An 18,108-nucleotide genomic window follows, 5' to 3' on the forward strand; every position below is an offset into this window, starting at 1 on the left:
CCTCGCACATGGCCAAAGGCAGATAAGGATATTTTGATTAACTGGGAAAGGAAATATGACACTAAATGTAATATTCCACAAAGCTTTAATTGTACAATCAAATCCAGAAATATGACAAAAATCTCTTCAAAGTCAGCAGTAATGCTTACAGTCCATATTTAGACATGATTGAAAGAAAAACAACTTTACAGTTCTGCTCTTGGTATTGCTAGTACACATTTTTTACAACAGTCTGCCTTTTATTGTAGAGTTGATGGCTGAGAACGCAACATTGCCTCATTTATCTCTTAATGGCCTTAATAAAAAACAACCAACCAAACCCTTTAAACCAGAGAGGAAGAGGAAATGTGAAAGGTTTTACTCTGCCCAAAATCTGTCCACAAAAATAAGCCAACGAAGTGAGGAATTTTTGTATCAAATTTGGTCAACAAAAAATGGAATTGATAATTTGCTATGGGAGGCTTATTTGATCGAATAGAAGTTTCATGATGCTCAGAATGTTACTCAAAAACAACTTTATATCGGAGTTGTGCCAGTTGTCAGAGATGAATAGACTCATCATGGATATAACTCATTTTAGCATGGACATTGCCATTGAGGGCTTTCACCGTTTTACACGAATCAACTGGGTGGGGATTCCTATGAGTTGGGTTGCCTGGCTACCTAAACCCCTTGCTCCAGCCAAACGCTTACTCCACGCCCGCAGATGTTATTTTCTTCTCTACAATGAGTCTGGATCTAAGTAACTCCTCTAGAATGGAAATCCGTTTTAGACCATCTGATTGGTCCCAAAAACCGATGGGTTGGCTCAGAGCCAGAACACACGTGGGTAAAGCGGTGTTTGAAAATTCGTTATTGGCTTTGATACTCCTCTTGCTTAGAGATGATCTAATCGCCGAGGACTTGTTTTGTAAAACACCCCTCATTTTGACATCACCGCAAACAACTTCAATGAGGGCAGTCTCAGACTGAAGTATGTAGCAAATGATAGAGCAGCGGAACAATTTAGTTTGAGTCATCAGGCAATGAGTTGGGAGAAATCAGCTAATGAATAAAAAAAAACGTTAAAATGGAGATAGCTTCAATGGCGCTGCACATGCTGGTACAGACATTATGATTGCACCGATACAAAGATGAGTCCTCTATCTATCTCTATGGCCTGTTGTTCACACATGTATCTACCCTCTCATTGGCTAGAATGGTCTCACCTGATCTCGCCACCTTCCGCCTGCCTTCCATCTTTGAGGACATGTGTTTCCATTGTTAGAGCAGTCACTCTAATATCTTGTCAATATAATAGACAGTCATTATTTACACACACACTTCAACTCTTCCTGTATGATATCACTTCCTGTGCCGTGGATGGGTCTAGGAGAAAAAGGATTTGGGAGGTAGTACCACTCGTTTCTCTTGTTAACTAAGTAGGCCACAAATAAAACAGAAGTGTCTCTCCTTACGTCTTCCAGGTTCAGCCGAGGTCCTCTGATGTCCCTTCCGCCCCATGGGAGTGCTCATCTCGGGAGGGAGGAAACTGAGTGTTTATAACACAGATCAACTGCGGCTGCACGGATGAGCAGGACTTCTGTATTTATGCATTTGTTCTTCCGAAAGCCCTCGACACAAACAATGGTCCTGTTGTCGAAATGCGCCCAAGGAAAAGGACATGTCTAACTCCTGTTGTACTTCATCCCTATTGACATTATTTACACTTGTAAAAGAGAAGGGCCTTGACATAGCAGAGCGTTTACAATAATCTAAATATATACAACTAAATTACTTTATTATTCATTGATATAATTAAGACACTTTACGGTTGTTAAAGAGAGATATCAATGATCGGCTGCCTCAAATCACCCTCTTAGTCCACTCCAACGTTACACTCAGTTGGCTAAGTGTAGCTTCCCCTGAGTTTGAGCTGTAGTCTGGGGAAAATCCATCGTCAGTGTCCCCTGATTTGACCGTGGTCCCTTCTGGAAAGTAATCTATACTGGTTGATCCTCCGTTCACAGAGAACACAGATACACAGTCAGCTCTTCTGCGTTTCTGTGTTAATTGGAGAGTCCATGGATTGCCTATGGATGAGAGACTTGGATAGATAATGGACAAAATTATGGCTGTCAAACATTCTGATGCGACTGACAATAAAAGAGAATGGAGTGATGAATAGTTCTCACTCTATGCTGGTTGTCATAGGTCTCAATCAGGTCCTCTTCCTCAGTGAAAGGTGGTGGCCCCTTGCAGTCCTGCCTTACAGAAAGCTGGCAAAGACAAGATAGCAAGGTTAATACAGTCTTTAGTCAGTTGTTTGAGCATCAATTAAAATCAGAGAATAATCCACAGATTTCCTGGTCCCTCACCCCCTCAACCATGGCATCCTGCATGCTCCCATTGGCTGTCTCCAGTTTGATGAAGAGGATGGCATCGTGGACAGAGAGAAAGAAGAGATCTCGTATGACCTCCAAGTCGAAGAAGGCCAATGCTTCCATTTTCCAACCAATTTCATCTGGAGTGTTAGATGCCAGTTAGAGAGACCAATAACAACAGCAAATAACCCAATGCAGAAGACAGGGGCTGTCCAGTGCTGAAACAGACTGGCACAGACACCACCAGTTATCAGAATGTAAACCTCCAAGCAGGCCAACAAAACACAACCATTATTATGACATGGACATTTTGATAGTACAATCTGCTTTTAGTTCATTCTAATCCACTTGGCAGCATTGAACAAACATTTTACAGCAGAATACTTTGTAAGAAAGTAATAGCACTGTCCCGATAACACTGCTTACTATGCTCAAGACTTTAAATAGTGACATATACTGTATTTTTTCATCCCAAACCGTACCGTCACAGCCTACGATGTAGACATTGACTCCAATGCGTAGGAACTCGTTAATGACTTGTAGAGGACAGAGGGGGATAGATTAGTGTGACACCATGCCATTAATCTCACAGGGTTAAGCTCTGATATCACTAAACACACAAACCCTCTAAACACACAAGCACATTCCTGTGCCCTGAGATTGCTACAGTAAACAAAACAGCCACAAGGCATTATTAAAATACACTGCTCAAAAAAATAAAGGGAACACTAAAATAACACATCCTAGATCTGAATGAATGAAATATTCTTATTAAATACTTTTTTCTTTACATAGTTGAATGTGCTGACAACAAAATCACACAAAAATTAAATGGAAATCAAATTTTTGGAGTCACACTCAAAATTAAAGTGTAAAACCTCACTACAGGCTGATCCACTTTTGATGTAATGTCCTTAAAACAAGTCAGAATGAGGCTCAGTAGTGTGTGTGGCCTCCACGTGCCTGTATGACCTCCCTACAATGCCTGGGCATGCTCTTGATGAGGTGGTGGATGGTCTCCTGAGGGATCTCCTCCCAGACCTGGACTAAAGCATCCGCCAACTCCTGGACAGTCTGTGGTGGATGGAGCGAGACATGATGTCCCAGATGTGCTCAATTGGATTCAGGTCTGGGGAACGGGCGGGCCAGTCCATAGCATCAATGCCTTCCTCTTGCAGGAACTGCTGACACACTCCAGCCACATGATGTCTAGCATTGTCTTTGCTTTTGTGAGGAACCCAGGGCCAACCGCACCAACATATGGTCTCACAAGGGGTCAGAGGATCTCATCTCGGTACCTAATGGCAGTCAGGCTACCTCTGGCGAGCACATGGAGGGCTGTGCGGCCCCCCAAAGAAATGCCATCCCACACCATGACTGACCCACCGCCAAACCGGTCATGCTGGAGGGTGTTGCAGGCAGCAGAACGTTCTCCACGGCGTCTCCAGACTGTCACGTCTGTCACATGTGCTCAGTGTGAACCTGCTTTCATCTGTGAAGAGCACAGGGCGCCAGTGGCGAATTTGCCAATCTTGGTGTTCTCTGGCAAATGCCAAACGTCCTGCACGGTGTTGGGCTGTAAGCACAACCCCCACCTGTGGACGTCGGGCCCTCATACCACCCTCATGGAGTCTGTTTCTGACCGTTTGAGCAGACACATGCACATTTGTGGCCTGCTGGAGGTCATTTTGCAGGGCTCTGGCAGTGCTCCTGCTCCTCCTCGCACAAAGGCGGAGGTAGCGGTCCTGCTGCTGGGTTGTTGCCCTCCTACGGCCTCCTCCACGTCTCCTGATGTACTGGCCTGTCTCCTGGTAGCGCCTCCATGCTCTGGACACTACGCTGACAGACACAGCAAACCTTCTTGCCACAGCTCGCATTGATGTGCCATCCTGGATGAGCTGCACTACCTGAGCCACTTGTGTGAGTTGTAGACTCCGTCTCATGCTACCACTAGAGTGAAAGCACCGCCAGCATTCAAAAGTGACCAAAACATCAGCCAGGAAGCATAGGAACTGAGAAGTGGTCTGTGGTAACCACCTGCAGAACCACTCCTTTATTGGGGGTGTCTTGCTAATTGCCTATAATTTCCACCTGTTGTCTATTCCATTTGCACAACAGCATGTGAAATTTATTGTCAATCAGTGTTGCTTCCTAAGTGGACAGTTTGATTTCACAGAAGTGTGATTGACTTGGAGTTACATTGTGTTGTTTAAGTGTTCCCTTTATTTTTTTGAGCAGTGTAGTATTCTGAGGCTGTTGAACTGGGGAGGACCACCCTCCTCAGTGAATTTCATAAAAATGTTTGCATTTTTACATAAAACTACACTAAATATATTCACATGTCACCAAATAATTGATTTATACACACTGTTTTGCAATGAAGGTCTACAGTAGCATTCACAGCCCTCTGTAGGGTAGCACCAACGGTGTAGCCAGAAGACAGCTAGACTTCAATACAAAACGTGGAAGGCTCACAGTAATCATGAAGTAGGGGTGCTGAGGGTGCTGCAGCACCCCCTGAAAAATCAGAATAAAAAAATATATTTAAATAAAAATGTCCAGCAAAGTTTTTTTTGCTTGGGCACAGATCGCTGATGTGTTGTGCACTGATGTCCACAAGCGAAGGGAAAAGGTGAGAGAAAGAGAGCGTGTAGATGCGAAAAGGAATTATACAACTGGCAAAATGATCATGCTGTTTGTATGTGACTGCTATGAAAGTGAACTGTTTTTGCGTGTGATCAGTGCTGTATTCATTCCACCCATTCTGTTGAAAAAAACGTGTCTTAAACGGAAGCAAACATAACGAAAGAGGGATAAACATACCTACATTTGCCCAAAAGAATATCTGATTTGCAACTGTTTGACTAATGATTACACCCTAAATCAGCTAGATGCATGCAAGATTGTGCGATGCAGTATTGAATGTGTCATTGTCTGTCACCTTGATTATTCTCATTTTTCTCTCGATCGGTGTTGTAAACTGTCCTGATGGGTATAGGGAAATGTTTTGTATCATGTAGTAGCCTAAACCTAACGCTGTTAGATTGAGCTGGGTGAATGGAATATGAATGACAATCATCCAATATGCTGTGATAGTAATAAGGCCATGTTCATTAAAAAAAAATCATCCTCCCTCATCTTAAACGTCCCCGACCTCCACTGAACCATACAGAGGGTATTCGTTCCTTTAGTTGTGTCATTTGTGCATTGTCATGAGCTGGGGCACTGTGTATAAGCTGTGACGTGATGCCTCGTCATACAGTAGATCACTAGCTCAAATGATGTCAGAAAGATGACTCACTATAACACTGTAGTAAGGGATCTTTTGTCTTTAAATGAACTGTAGTCTGTAAAATCTATTCTATAGAATATCATATGGATGGTACCAGTAGTAGAGTCCGCCCCACCTGTCTGAGGGACTTGACGGCCACCACGTCTAGGAAGGACACGGCTGAAAAGTCCAATACCAGGCTGTGGAGCTGGACCTTAGGTACCGACACCCTGACTGACAGCTCCATGGCCCAATCCACACGGACCTCCACCTCTGGCACAGGCCAATCCCCGTCCTCCACCTGCCCGGACTCCCGCCCACTGTCCCGCTCGCTCTTGAAACCCTTGTTGTCGACACCCAGGGAGACCTCGGATACCACCTCCCCGGTCTGGGGGAACGGAGGTTCAACCAATCAAGTCAAATGTAGTTCCACAACCAATCATAAAATCCTAACTGGTTACCAGGCACTGGAGCTCACATTACAGAGCAAAACTAAATGAGTGTAAAGGATTGAAAGGAGACTGAAGATGGAAATTCCCTGTTTCAAAAGATTCTGAGCTGAACAGATGAATGTTATCAATAATCAGACTGTATCGTACCTCTGTCACCCTCAGTTTCCCTTTCTTTATGAGCTTGTGAATCTTCTTGAGGGCCTTATTCCTCTTCTTGAACACTTTGACAGAGTCAAACCCCACCTGCATGTCAAAGGTCAAATGCACAACAAACTTTCATCTTGCCTGCTTGTAGAATGATAAGGCCTATCCACAATCTATACAATGCCAAGGGGAAATATAACGAGTTCAATCACCGTGGCTCTCAATCGCTCTTTGAAGTAGTCAATGTTGGCAAAGTAGATAGGAGCATTGCACTTAAAAATCTTAATTCCGGGAACTTCTGTAATCTGAAAGAGGAAGGCCTAATTATTGCATTTATTTCTGGCATCCAGTTCTGGTATATATTAATTAGAGTTCAAACATATCAGATGTCTTACATTCTTGTAGTCTTTCATGTTCCTGTATATGTTTGTGCCGGGTATGTTTCCAAGTGTAGAGCATGCAGGACTATTTTTTTTAAATAAATAAAATATATTTTTCTTAATGCCATCCTAATCATTTCTATTTTGTAGACAGACAATATAAGTAATGACCGTTTAAACTAGGACACATCAAGCATATGAATCCTATAATGTCTTTGCAGTTATTTTTAATGCTTATTTGCTTTATGTTATACATCAGTGGGTTTGGGAAAGTCGATATTTCTAATGACACGAGCTGAAGACTTCAAAGCCATCCTAATAGCCTTTGATTACAGAAGAGGCCTGCTCAGTATTACTCAGTCTCGCCGACTGACGTTTATAGACTCTTATCTACGCAGCGGTGAAGAGCATGTGGTCAAACACGCAAGCCAGTGAAATCTTTTGATCTTCTGATTCAGGGTTAATGGATTTACAATACAGGGTAGATACTGTAGTGTACATAACAATATCTACATCAAAATATGACATCTAATCTAGGCCTTCCCAGAATGCATCTAGTAATGTATGTGATTGGTACTATGTAGTGTGTTACGTGCTATAGGTGTTATGTGTCACTCACAACTGTGTCCTGACCAACACAGTTCCCATCTCAAACAGCAGGCCAGCCGGCAGTCCCACGTCCAGTCCCGACACCACAGAAGCCAGGCAGGTCGCCAGCCAAATGAACTGGGAAAATAACAAGTTTCAGTTTTAACTTATGATGAGATCCAGCAGAGAAAGTCCTAGTTCAATTGTTACATTGAAGTGAAATACAGTGGATTGAGTGACATCAACACACTGTGGTATCTTTACTGCCAGTGACTACATAAACAGTTATTCCATGTACACCAAGTTGATCATGCTTTTATGTCATCTATAGTACGTCAGGGGATTGAATGTGGACGGCGCTCTACAGTGTTACTCACACAGTCTGCTCTGTTCTGTCTCCACAGTGTGGGCACCTCTGTCACCTGCATGAACATTCCCTTCAGGTTGGCGATGACGATGGCTGCCAGCACTGACTGTGGGACCAATACAGAGCTGGATAAGTTGTGTTAGTCTACACCAATCCCATTTCACACTCTGCATGATCATTGATCCCTTTCCTAACCTTTTCCAGGGGTTCCAAGAGGTGCCCCAGAGCCAGGATCACAATCATTACCATCACAGCTGAGATTATACCAGCCATCTGTAGGAGTAGTATACACGTTTGTAACGGCACCAGTGATTGTGTGTGTGTTTCTAGCCTATAAGTACTGTATAGTGTACCTGACTCTTGCCACCGGTGCTCTCCTGTACAGCGGTGCGGGACAGTGCAGCGGTGCGGGACAGTGCAGTGCTTGCCACAAAGCCGGAGAAGCAGCACACAGAACACATTACTGAACCCGAACGCTATCAGCTCCTAGGACACACAGGGAGAGAGCCTGGTCAATCTACTGCAAATGACACATGGAGCATCACACACGTTACAGCTGAGAAACCAGTGTCAATCTGCAAATGTTTATAACGATTCTCGTTGGTGGAAGGAGAGGAGGACCAAAATGCAGCGTGGTAAGTATTCGTCATATTTTAATTGAAAAACTGCGGACATGCGGGAGACTCCGGCAGCGCCGTAGTGAAGGGCGACTCCGGCAGCTCAGGACAGACGGGCGGCTCCGGCAACTCAGGACAGACGGGCGGCTCCGGCAACTCAGGACAGACGGGCGGCTCCGGCAACTCAGGACAGACGGGCGGCTCCGGCAACTCAGGACAGACGGGCGGCTCCGGCAACTCAGGACAGACGGGCGGCTCCGGCAACTCAGGACAGACGGGCAGCTCCGGCAACTCAGGACAGACGGGCGGCTCCGGCAACTCAGGACAGACGGGCGGCTCTGGCAACTCAGGACAGATGAGTGAACCTGGAGGGAGGAGACGGAGAGACAGCCTGGTGCGTGGGGCTGCCACAGGACCCACCAGGCTGGGGAGACCTACAGTAGGCCTGGTGTGTGGAGGAGGCACCGGATGGACTGGGCTGTGGGGGAGCACTGGAGCTCTGGTGCGCAACCTTGGCACCACTCCTCCAGGCTGGATGACCACTCCAGAGTGCAGGCACAGGTTGAACCGGGCTGTGGGTGAGCACTGAAGATCTGGTGCATGCCACTCGCACCTCTCCCTTAGGCTCAATGCCTACATTCGCCCGGCACGGGCGGAGCGCAGGCATAGGACGCACTGCACCCTCCCAGCTCCCCGGAGACACAGCACGCAGAGCCGGCGCAGGATACCCTGGGCCGAAACTGCGTACTGGAGACCAGACACGCTGAGCTGGCACAACACGCCCTGACTGGATGCCCACACTCGCATGGCACTTGCGGGGGGCTAGCCTATAGCGCCTTGGGCTATGAGCGCATACTGGCGACACAGTGCGCTTGACCGCATAACACGGTGCCTGACCAGTACTGCGCTTCCTCTGGTAAGCCGGAGGATTGGGCTCAGGTCTCCAACCTGACTCCGCCACACTCCCCGTGTGCCCCCTCCCAATTTTGAGGGGGCTGCCTCTCGTGCCTGTCGCGCTGCCGTGCTACCTCCTCATATCGCCGCCGCTCAGCTCTCGCTGCCTCCAGTTCTTCCTTGGGGCGGCGATATTCCCCAGTCTGTGCACAGGGTCCCTTACCGTCTAAAATCTCCTCCCATGCCCATGAGTCCAGAGAACGCTGCTTGGTCCTTGGTTGGTGGGTGTTTCTATAACGATTCTCGTTGGTGGAAGGGGGAAAAAAACTGAACACTACACAAAATAACAACGAAGCGAAAACTAAACAGTTCTGCCAGGTGAACAGACACTAAACAGAAATTAAACACCCACAACCAAAATGGGGAAAACAGGCTACCTAAGTATGATTCTCAATCAGAGACAACGAACGACACCTGCCTCTGATTGAGAACCATACTAGGCCAAACACATAGAAATATAACAACATAGAAAAAAGAACCTAGACTACCCACCCCAACTCACGCCCTGACCAACCTAACACAAAGACATAAAAAAGGAACTAAGGTCAGAACGTGACAATGTTGTCCTTGAACATACTGTACCTGTGCTCTGCTGTGATGTCATAGAGACAAGGGCCTGATTCAGAAAACATTTGCCTTGGTGCTAATTTGCAATATACAAATCCGGATTTGGTAGGGAGTGTTGAGTTACTGTAAACCCATTGAATGAAGCATTTAAGTGATACTTACTATGAAAACCAACACAGTGTTTTAGTGGTGTCCTGACTATGTGTGTGTCTGTGTGGAGTGACTCCAAAAAATAGATTTTGGCCACAATGCTCACATTGTTTCAGAGAGACATTAGGAAGGTCATATTAAACTCTTGGTTATTGACACACTTACATCACAGGTCGACTCCCACAGCGTGAGAGAAATTTTGCTTAGGGAAAGAACATGATTGGCAGGAAGTTGGGAATGTACCACACACACACACACACACACACACACACCTGATTGCCATCGATGGTGTAGTCGTGTTTTGCAGCATATACTGTACCTTGGCCACAGAGAAAGCCACTGCATAGCCCACTACCGCTGTAGAGAAACTGGAGCCCAGAATGTTCCACAGCAGCTCTATGTTGGGGGGCTGACCTGGAGCAAACCTGTGGGAAGTTACACAAGTTACATTGGGAAAAATATTTTTTTACAGTTTTGATATTGTGTTCGATTTAGGAAGTGTACAGTACTCAATTTAACTGAATTTAACTCACATTGTTATTTAAATAGTCTTTCAAATTATGTTTGGTATGGTTGGGAACGTTTCTCCATGCCATTTGTTGATATTATTGTTGAAATCATTTGTTAATACTCTGATGGTAACACTACAAGCCAAGGCAGCCACTTTAATAATGGGAATTGATGGGAAATGATGTAAATGTATCGCTAGCCACTTTAAACAATGCTACCTTATATAATGTTACTTACCCTACATTGTTCATCTCATATGCATACGTTGATACTGTACTCTATATCATCGACTGCATCCTTATGTAATACATGTATCACTAGCCACTTTAACTATGCCACTTGGTTTACATACTTATCTCATATGTATATACTGTACTCGATATCATCTACTGTATCTTGCCTATGCTGCTCTGTACCATCACTCATTCATATATCCTTATGTACATATTCTTTATCCCCTTACACTGTGTATGACAGTAGTTTTTTTTGGAATTGTTAGTTAGATTACTTGCTCGTTATTACTGCATTGTCGGAACTAGAAGCACAAGCATTTCGCTACACTCGCATTAACATCTGCTAACCATGTGTATGTGACAAATAAAATTTGATTTGATTTGATTTGATTTGATTTGATTTGGCAGTCTGGTTTGGACAGCGCCTGCTGAATGACTTAAAGAGGAGGACCATACGATTCTAAGTCTCTCAATAAAAAACTCCAGAACATCCTCTGCTTTGGGGACAGGAAACAGGAAGTGCCACAGGAAGGGCTCTCACCCCCTGGGGATGCTGTGCACAATGCTGGCGCCGTAGCGCGACTCCAGCGCCGTGGCGTAGGAGATTCCAGCGGCAACCACGGTCTGGGAGAGAGGGGGTGGATTGGGGTGGAGATAGAGACAGTTGGACACAGGAGAGGTGAGAGATGAGTTACTGTTATACTTAAAGATGTATCACACATGTAACACATATGGGACACAGGAGATATGCACATATACAGTCATTTCATCTTTAGGTTATAGTTATTTTATCACTTAGGATGATGTAACTTGGTGAAGTTCTAAAAACACCCCATTAATAGTAGCTCATAATATCCTCAGAATTCTCCGTAGACCCTATTACATGTTTGGATATTCTGCATTCCACAGAATCTCAAACACCGATCGTTATCATTTCAAAGCAGTAAAATATGGACCGTGAGCCATGCCATTTCCTACCACAATCACTTTGATGGGGATGGGGACGGGAATCTTGTGCCGGAATTTGGAGTTGACCTCTTTTACGGCCATGACGATGACAATGGTGAGCAGCCCGGCCACCAGGTCAGCTCTGTTGGTCTGTCTGATGTTGGTAAACACGTCGATGAGCGTCTAAACAAAAGAATTGGTCATATGTGGTGATCTTTATGTCTGACTCTATCCCTGAGATGTGCATTTTGTTTAATGCAAAGTAGGCCTTCGAATGAACCTAGTTGGATAGAATGACCACTAAATAGAAAGCTCTTTCGTTGTTATTTTGTCAATAACCATGTGTTGTTTAATGGAAAGAAAATTCTAGGCTGTTTTTTTTGGAATGAATTCTCCGACACTAACAGCCTATCAAAAGGGATCTAGACAGATGTCCTTCTACAGTGTGTATTAGAGTACGAGACCCTCACGCAGAGGATGGAGAAGCAGCCGCTGTGGTTGTTAGTGGGGACGGAGAGGACTATCTTCAGCTGGGAGATGAGGACGTGGAAGGCAGCGGCCGTGGTGAAGCCGCCCACCAGGGGGTCTGACAGGTAACGGACCAGGAAGCCCACCTGGAGCAGCCCCATTACCACCTTTATGGGGAGGAACACCTGGTCATGGAGATACAGTAGACCACATGACTCTGGATCCAAGTTAAAGGCTATCAGGGCCCAGAGTTGTTCCTCAAGACCTTATATTAATATGAACAGAATGATATCAGATCATTGTGGGACATCAATGTCTTCCTCTTTGCACTGAATCTTTAACTCAATTAGTTACCTGGAACAGCCCGACCAGCACAGTCATGGACGACGCCACCATGATCCTCTGGGCCTCCATGGCCTCCACGTCCACCACAATCCTATCAGCCTTTGTTCCATTCACACCGGTGCCATTCCCAGGAAGCAGGAAGTGGTTATCGGGGGCGAGGGTCAACACGACGGAGCCTACCATTAGACAGGTGACAGGGAAGGGACCTGAGGGGTGGAGAACAGGCAAGGGAGACACCTGATAAGTGCACACGCAATTGATGCCAACTTTGTAAATGCATTGTTACATATATGACTTGATAAGTCTCTGCCTCATTCCTCAAACGTGGGGTTGGAGTAGATGGGTCTGGATACGGTGTATGGGTACAGGTTCTCTGGGAGAGGGCATTCATACCGCTCCGACTGCTGAGGAGACAGACATGATGGAGTTTACATGGAACACAACCAGTGAGCACCAGTGCCTTCCCTTATGAAGTGTAAACATCTTGAGTTAGAAAGAGTTTCTGAAGATTTGCATGACAGAGAGACATACAATGGAATAAAGCTGGTCTTTTATTTTTTATTTTTTAACAATCTTCATTAGGAACTGTCATTTTATTGTGAGTAACTGCAGTTTCATCAGAATTTTTTCTTCAGTTTTATCCTCTGTCATGTGAGTGATCTTACGGTCCCATTCAATCAAACCTGGCACTTCCATGGTATTGAGAAAGACCGTTTGAATGTATATGCTGTTCTCGCTTTTATTTTTCTCTGCTTATCACCATATATTTTGGGGAATGGCACACATAGTCAGCCAGTGAAACGTTTGCTTTATCTTATCAAGTGTGAATTATAATGACACAATTGTTTAGTAACAATTAAACAAAGTAGGGACCTGATATAGTGATTGCAGCAAAAACAGTTGTCAGATCTAGCTTGGGAGTCTCCTCCATGTTTTTATCTAAGAGGTCCTTTGATTTGTATCTTTCCAAAACAGTCAATAGAATATAATTAATTACATGATGTCTGAGGTCTGAGCTTATCGCCACTAGTACTCTAAGGTAAAAGGTCTGTGACCTCAGCAAATACACAAACAGGACAGTTTTATCGTTTAGACACAGTCACATTAGGCTATAGTATCCATGATCCAAAATTAGCACATCTTGTCATGTTATTCAGGTTCTTTGAGAGGAAAACTCCTTCATACATGGTGTCTTTGATTGCGCCAGTGTTACAATGGGACAGTTAGACAAAGTTTTGGTCATAAGATCTCTCTCTCTCTGTGTTTTTGACCCAGTTGTACTGCGTGTTTCAGCATCGCACCATAGCCAAGAGCATCCTTAGCTTGGTGTCACCCCAAAGCTGTCACTAAGGAACAGGGTTACCAACGACATAGCTGTGGCAGGCTAGGAATACATCCAAAACACCAGAGTAAAATCTGGGGAAAGCTAACCCCAGATTATGAAATATATTTTTTAAAGCGCATGTCAGTCTGCAAGTGAATAAGATACACTTCTATGACATAGGAAAACACTGGCTGTCCGGGTAGGGATGTGTCTGATATTCTACACCTAATTTGACACCAGAGGCTCGAGTGAAAGATGGAGTTTGTGTTCAACAAATAACAAACTCTCTCTTTCATTAACTGTATATTTACGAGTCAGTAGATCAGAACCAGAGTTCGGGGCTTGTCCCCCAATCAAAACCATTGTAAGTCACTTCGAATAAAAGCATCAGCTAAATGGCATATATTATTGTCATTGTTATATAAAGGCCACCACCACAGGGCTTTCAAAAGGTGCACTACAGACCAACTTAGATATCCCTATTTGATAACCTCTATTTTAATTCAGTGTTTTATTTTAGGATAAAATAAAATACATTTATTTTGCTGTTGGATGAACACACAGTTGCATAAATATTTACAAATCCACAGGTCACAAATGAAAACATTTTTAAAAATCATTCTATTTCTACAAAAGTATTGTGTCATAATCACTTACCTGATCTCCTTGTGTGAGAGACTCGCTAAATCATTCCCAACCCCCCCCCCCCAGCTTGTCGGTCTCTGACTCCTCCTTGCAGACCACCAAGCACTGGAAGGTCTATGATACTCATATTCAAACAGCATGTTTCTAGCCAAAAGGCATACACAGGGGTAGTTGTAATTATACTGCAATATGCTATATAGTATGCTCTTATTGTAGCATGTACAGGATAGTACTGCTGTCAAATTTTTCTGTTTGATCAACTGACCTCTGATCTTTAACTCCCTCTGGTGGAGATTTAAAATAATGGTAAAACAAATTTAGACCGAAAATAACTACACTGATTCGTCTGGCTGGGGCCCCCATTATTCAACACCCTGGATGTTCTGAACACTGAGGTGTGAGTTATGATTGTAATGTAATATGTGGTTATCATATTGTTCAATATGTGCGTCCATGGCCTAAGGAGGCAAATGAGAATGGCTACGCATGCATGCTAAGTTAGTCAACAGTCCCCAAAGGAAACAAATAAATAGTAGACCTTTCCCAGAAATACATATTTAGGGTTAAGAATACTTTTGTATACTTTTTAGCCAGTAGTTATGAAAGTAGTGATCACGAGCCAAAAGTGATCCCCAAAAATTGGGTACTACGTCAAATATATGCAGGTGCAGTGCCTTCGGAATGTATTCAGACACTTTGACATTTTCCACAGGTTACAGCCTTATTCTGAAATTGATTAAATAGTTTGTTTCCCTCATCAATCTATACACAATACCCCATAATGACAAAGCAAAAACAGTTTTGTGACATTATTGATCATTTATAAAAATAAAAAAAAACTGAAATATCACATTTACATAAGTATTCAGACCCTTTACTCAGTACTTTGTTGATGCACTTTTGGAAGCGATTACAGCTTCAATTGTCTCCCATTCTTCTCTGCAGATCCTCGCAAGCTCTGACAGGTTGGATGGGGAGTGTCGCTGCACAGCTATTTTCAGGTCTCTTCAGAGATGTTTGATCGGGTCCAAGTCCAGGCTCTGGCTGGGCTACTCAAGGACATTCAGAGACTTGTCCCGAGGCCACTCCTGCGTTGTCTTGGCTGTGTGCTTAGGGTTGTTGTCCTGTTGAAAGGTCAACCTTCGCCCCAGTCTGAGGTCCTGAGCTCTCTGGAGCAGGTTTTCATCAATGATCACTACTTTTCTCCATTCATCTTTCCCTCGATCCTGACTAGTCTCCGAGTCCCTGCTTCTGAAAAACATCCCCACAGCATAATGCTGCCACCACCATGCTTCACCGTAGGGATGGCATCAGGTTTATTCCAGACATGACGCTTGGCATTCAGGGCAAAGAGTTCAATCTTGGTTTCATCAGACCAGAGAATCTTGTTTCTCATGGTCTGAGAGTCTTTAGGTACCTTTTGTCAAACACCAAGCGGGCTGTCATGTGCCTTTTAATGTGGAGTGGCTTCCGTCTGGCTACTCTACCATAAAGGCCTAATTGGTGGAGTGCTGCAGAGATGGTTGTCCTTGAAGGTTCTCCCATCTCCACAGAGGAACTCTGGAGCTCTGTCAGAGTGACCATCAGGTAATTGGTCTCCTCCCTGATCATGGCCCTCCCCCGATTTCTCTGGGTGGCCAGCTCAGGGCGGCCAGCTCTAGGAAGAGTCTTGGTGGTTCCAAATTTCTTACATTTAAGAATGATGGAGGCCACTGTGTTCAATGCTGCAGAAATTGTTGGTACCCTTCTCCAGATCTGTGCCTTGACACAATCCTGTCTCGGAGCTCTACGGACAATTCCTTCGACCTCATGGCTTGTTTTTTGCTCAGCCCAAAGCGAGAGGTTTAAATCATACTTACTAGTTGGCAAAGTTCCGGAGCGTGTCAACTGAGATTTACCCATCATTTCCCTGATTGCAAAGCCTTGATTTACCAATCAAATGAGAAGCATACACATCAGGTTGTCCATCACCATGGTGATATTAACTCTAGTCTTGGTCATATGCCAACAGAAGAATATTGAATTGTAATTTGAATATTTGATGATGCCAACCAGAAGTTAAATTGTACTTTTACTAATGGGATATTACAAGCACTTTCTTACTGTATAACAACTTGTGTACTTAATGACTAATATTTTGGTGTCAAAAAGCATTATTTTAAATAAATGTACATAGTACATTTCAAATCATGTCAACTTTATGACTTACTTTGACAACCGTTTAGGTGCATTTATTTATGTTATCAATGTCTGTGTCTTTCAGGACATTTTTAGGAAATGTGATATTAACATTATATCATCATATTATTACATACTATACTAATTTACATATACTTTACTCAATGTACATATGTGGAGTCTCCCATTCAGGTTGTGTGATTTACCATATTGGGACATAAACACACTCTTGGTGGGTCCACTCCTTCTAGAAGGATCTGGACAAGAGGAATACCTATGTGAGAATGTTATTCATCGACTACAGCTCAGCATTTAACACCATAGTACCTTCCAAACTCGTCATTAAGCTCGAGACCCTGGGTCTCGACCCAACCCTGTGCAATTGGGTCCTGGACTTTCTGACGGGCTGCCCCCAGATGGTGAGAGTAGGAAACAACATCTCCACCCCGCTGATCCTCAACACTGGGCCTCCACAAGGGTGCGTTCTCAGCCCTCTCCTGTACTCCCGGTTCACCCATGACTGTGTGGCCATGCACGCTTCCAACTCAATCATCAAGTTTGCAGACGACACTACAGTGGTAGGCTTGATTACCAACAACGACGAGACGGCCTACAGGGAGGAGGTGAGGACACTCGGAGTGTGGTGTCAGGAAAACAAGCTCACACTCAAAGTCAACAAAACAAAGGAGATGATCGTGGACTTCAGGAAACAGCAGAGGGAGCACCCCCCTATCCACATCGACGGGACAGTAGTGGAGAAGGTGGAAAGTTTTAAGTTCCTCGGCGTAGACATCACTGACAATCTAAAATGGTCCACCCACACAGACAGCATGGTGAAGAAGGCGCAACAGCGCCTCGTCAACCTCAGGAGGCTGAAGAAATTAGGTTTGTCACCCAAAACACTCACAAACTTTTACAGATGCACAATCGAGAGCATCCTATCGGGCTGTATCACCGCCTGGTATGGCAACTGCTCCGCCCACAACCGTAAGGCTCACCAGAGGGTAGTGAGGTCTGCACAACGCATCACCGGGGCAAACTACCTGCCCTCCATGACACCTACACCACCCGATGTCACAGGAAGGCCAAAAAGTTCATCAAGGACAACAACCACCCGAGCCACTGCCTGTTCACCCCCCTATCATCCAGAAGGTAAGGTCAGTACAGATGCATCAAAGCTGGGACCGACAGACTGAAAAACAGCTTGTATCTCAAGGCCATCAGACTGTTAAACAGCCATCACTAACATTGAGTGACTGCTGCCAACATACTGACTCAAATCTCTAGCCACTTTAATAATTAAAATTGGGATGTAATAAATGTATCACTAGCCACTTTAAACAATGGCACTTTATATAATACTTACATACCCTACATTACTCATCTCATATGTATATACTGTACTCGATACCATCTACTGCATCTTGTCTATGCCGTTCAGCCATCGCTCATCCATATATTTATATGTACATATTCTTATTCATCCCTTTACACTTGTGTATATAAGATAGTTGTTGTGAAATTGTTAGATTACTTGTTAGATATTACTGCATGGTCGGAACTAGAAGCACAAGCATTTCACTACACTCGCGTTAACATCTGCT

General features: G+C 44.3%; 1 pseudogene; it reads right to left on the reverse strand.

Moving 5' to 3' along the window:
• Nucleotides 1-68: 68 nt before the first annotated feature.
• On the reverse strand, nt 69-12,630 carry LOC112247331 (annotated as a pseudogene).
• Between the last annotated feature and the right edge of the window lie 5,478 nt (nt 12,631-18,108).

This window comes from Oncorhynchus tshawytscha, linkage group LG33 (assembly GCF_018296145.1).
Source record: "Oncorhynchus tshawytscha isolate Ot180627B linkage group LG33, Otsh_v2.0, whole genome shotgun sequence".
In the NCBI taxonomy this organism is placed as follows: domain Eukaryota; kingdom Metazoa; phylum Chordata; class Actinopteri; order Salmoniformes; family Salmonidae; genus Oncorhynchus; species Oncorhynchus tshawytscha.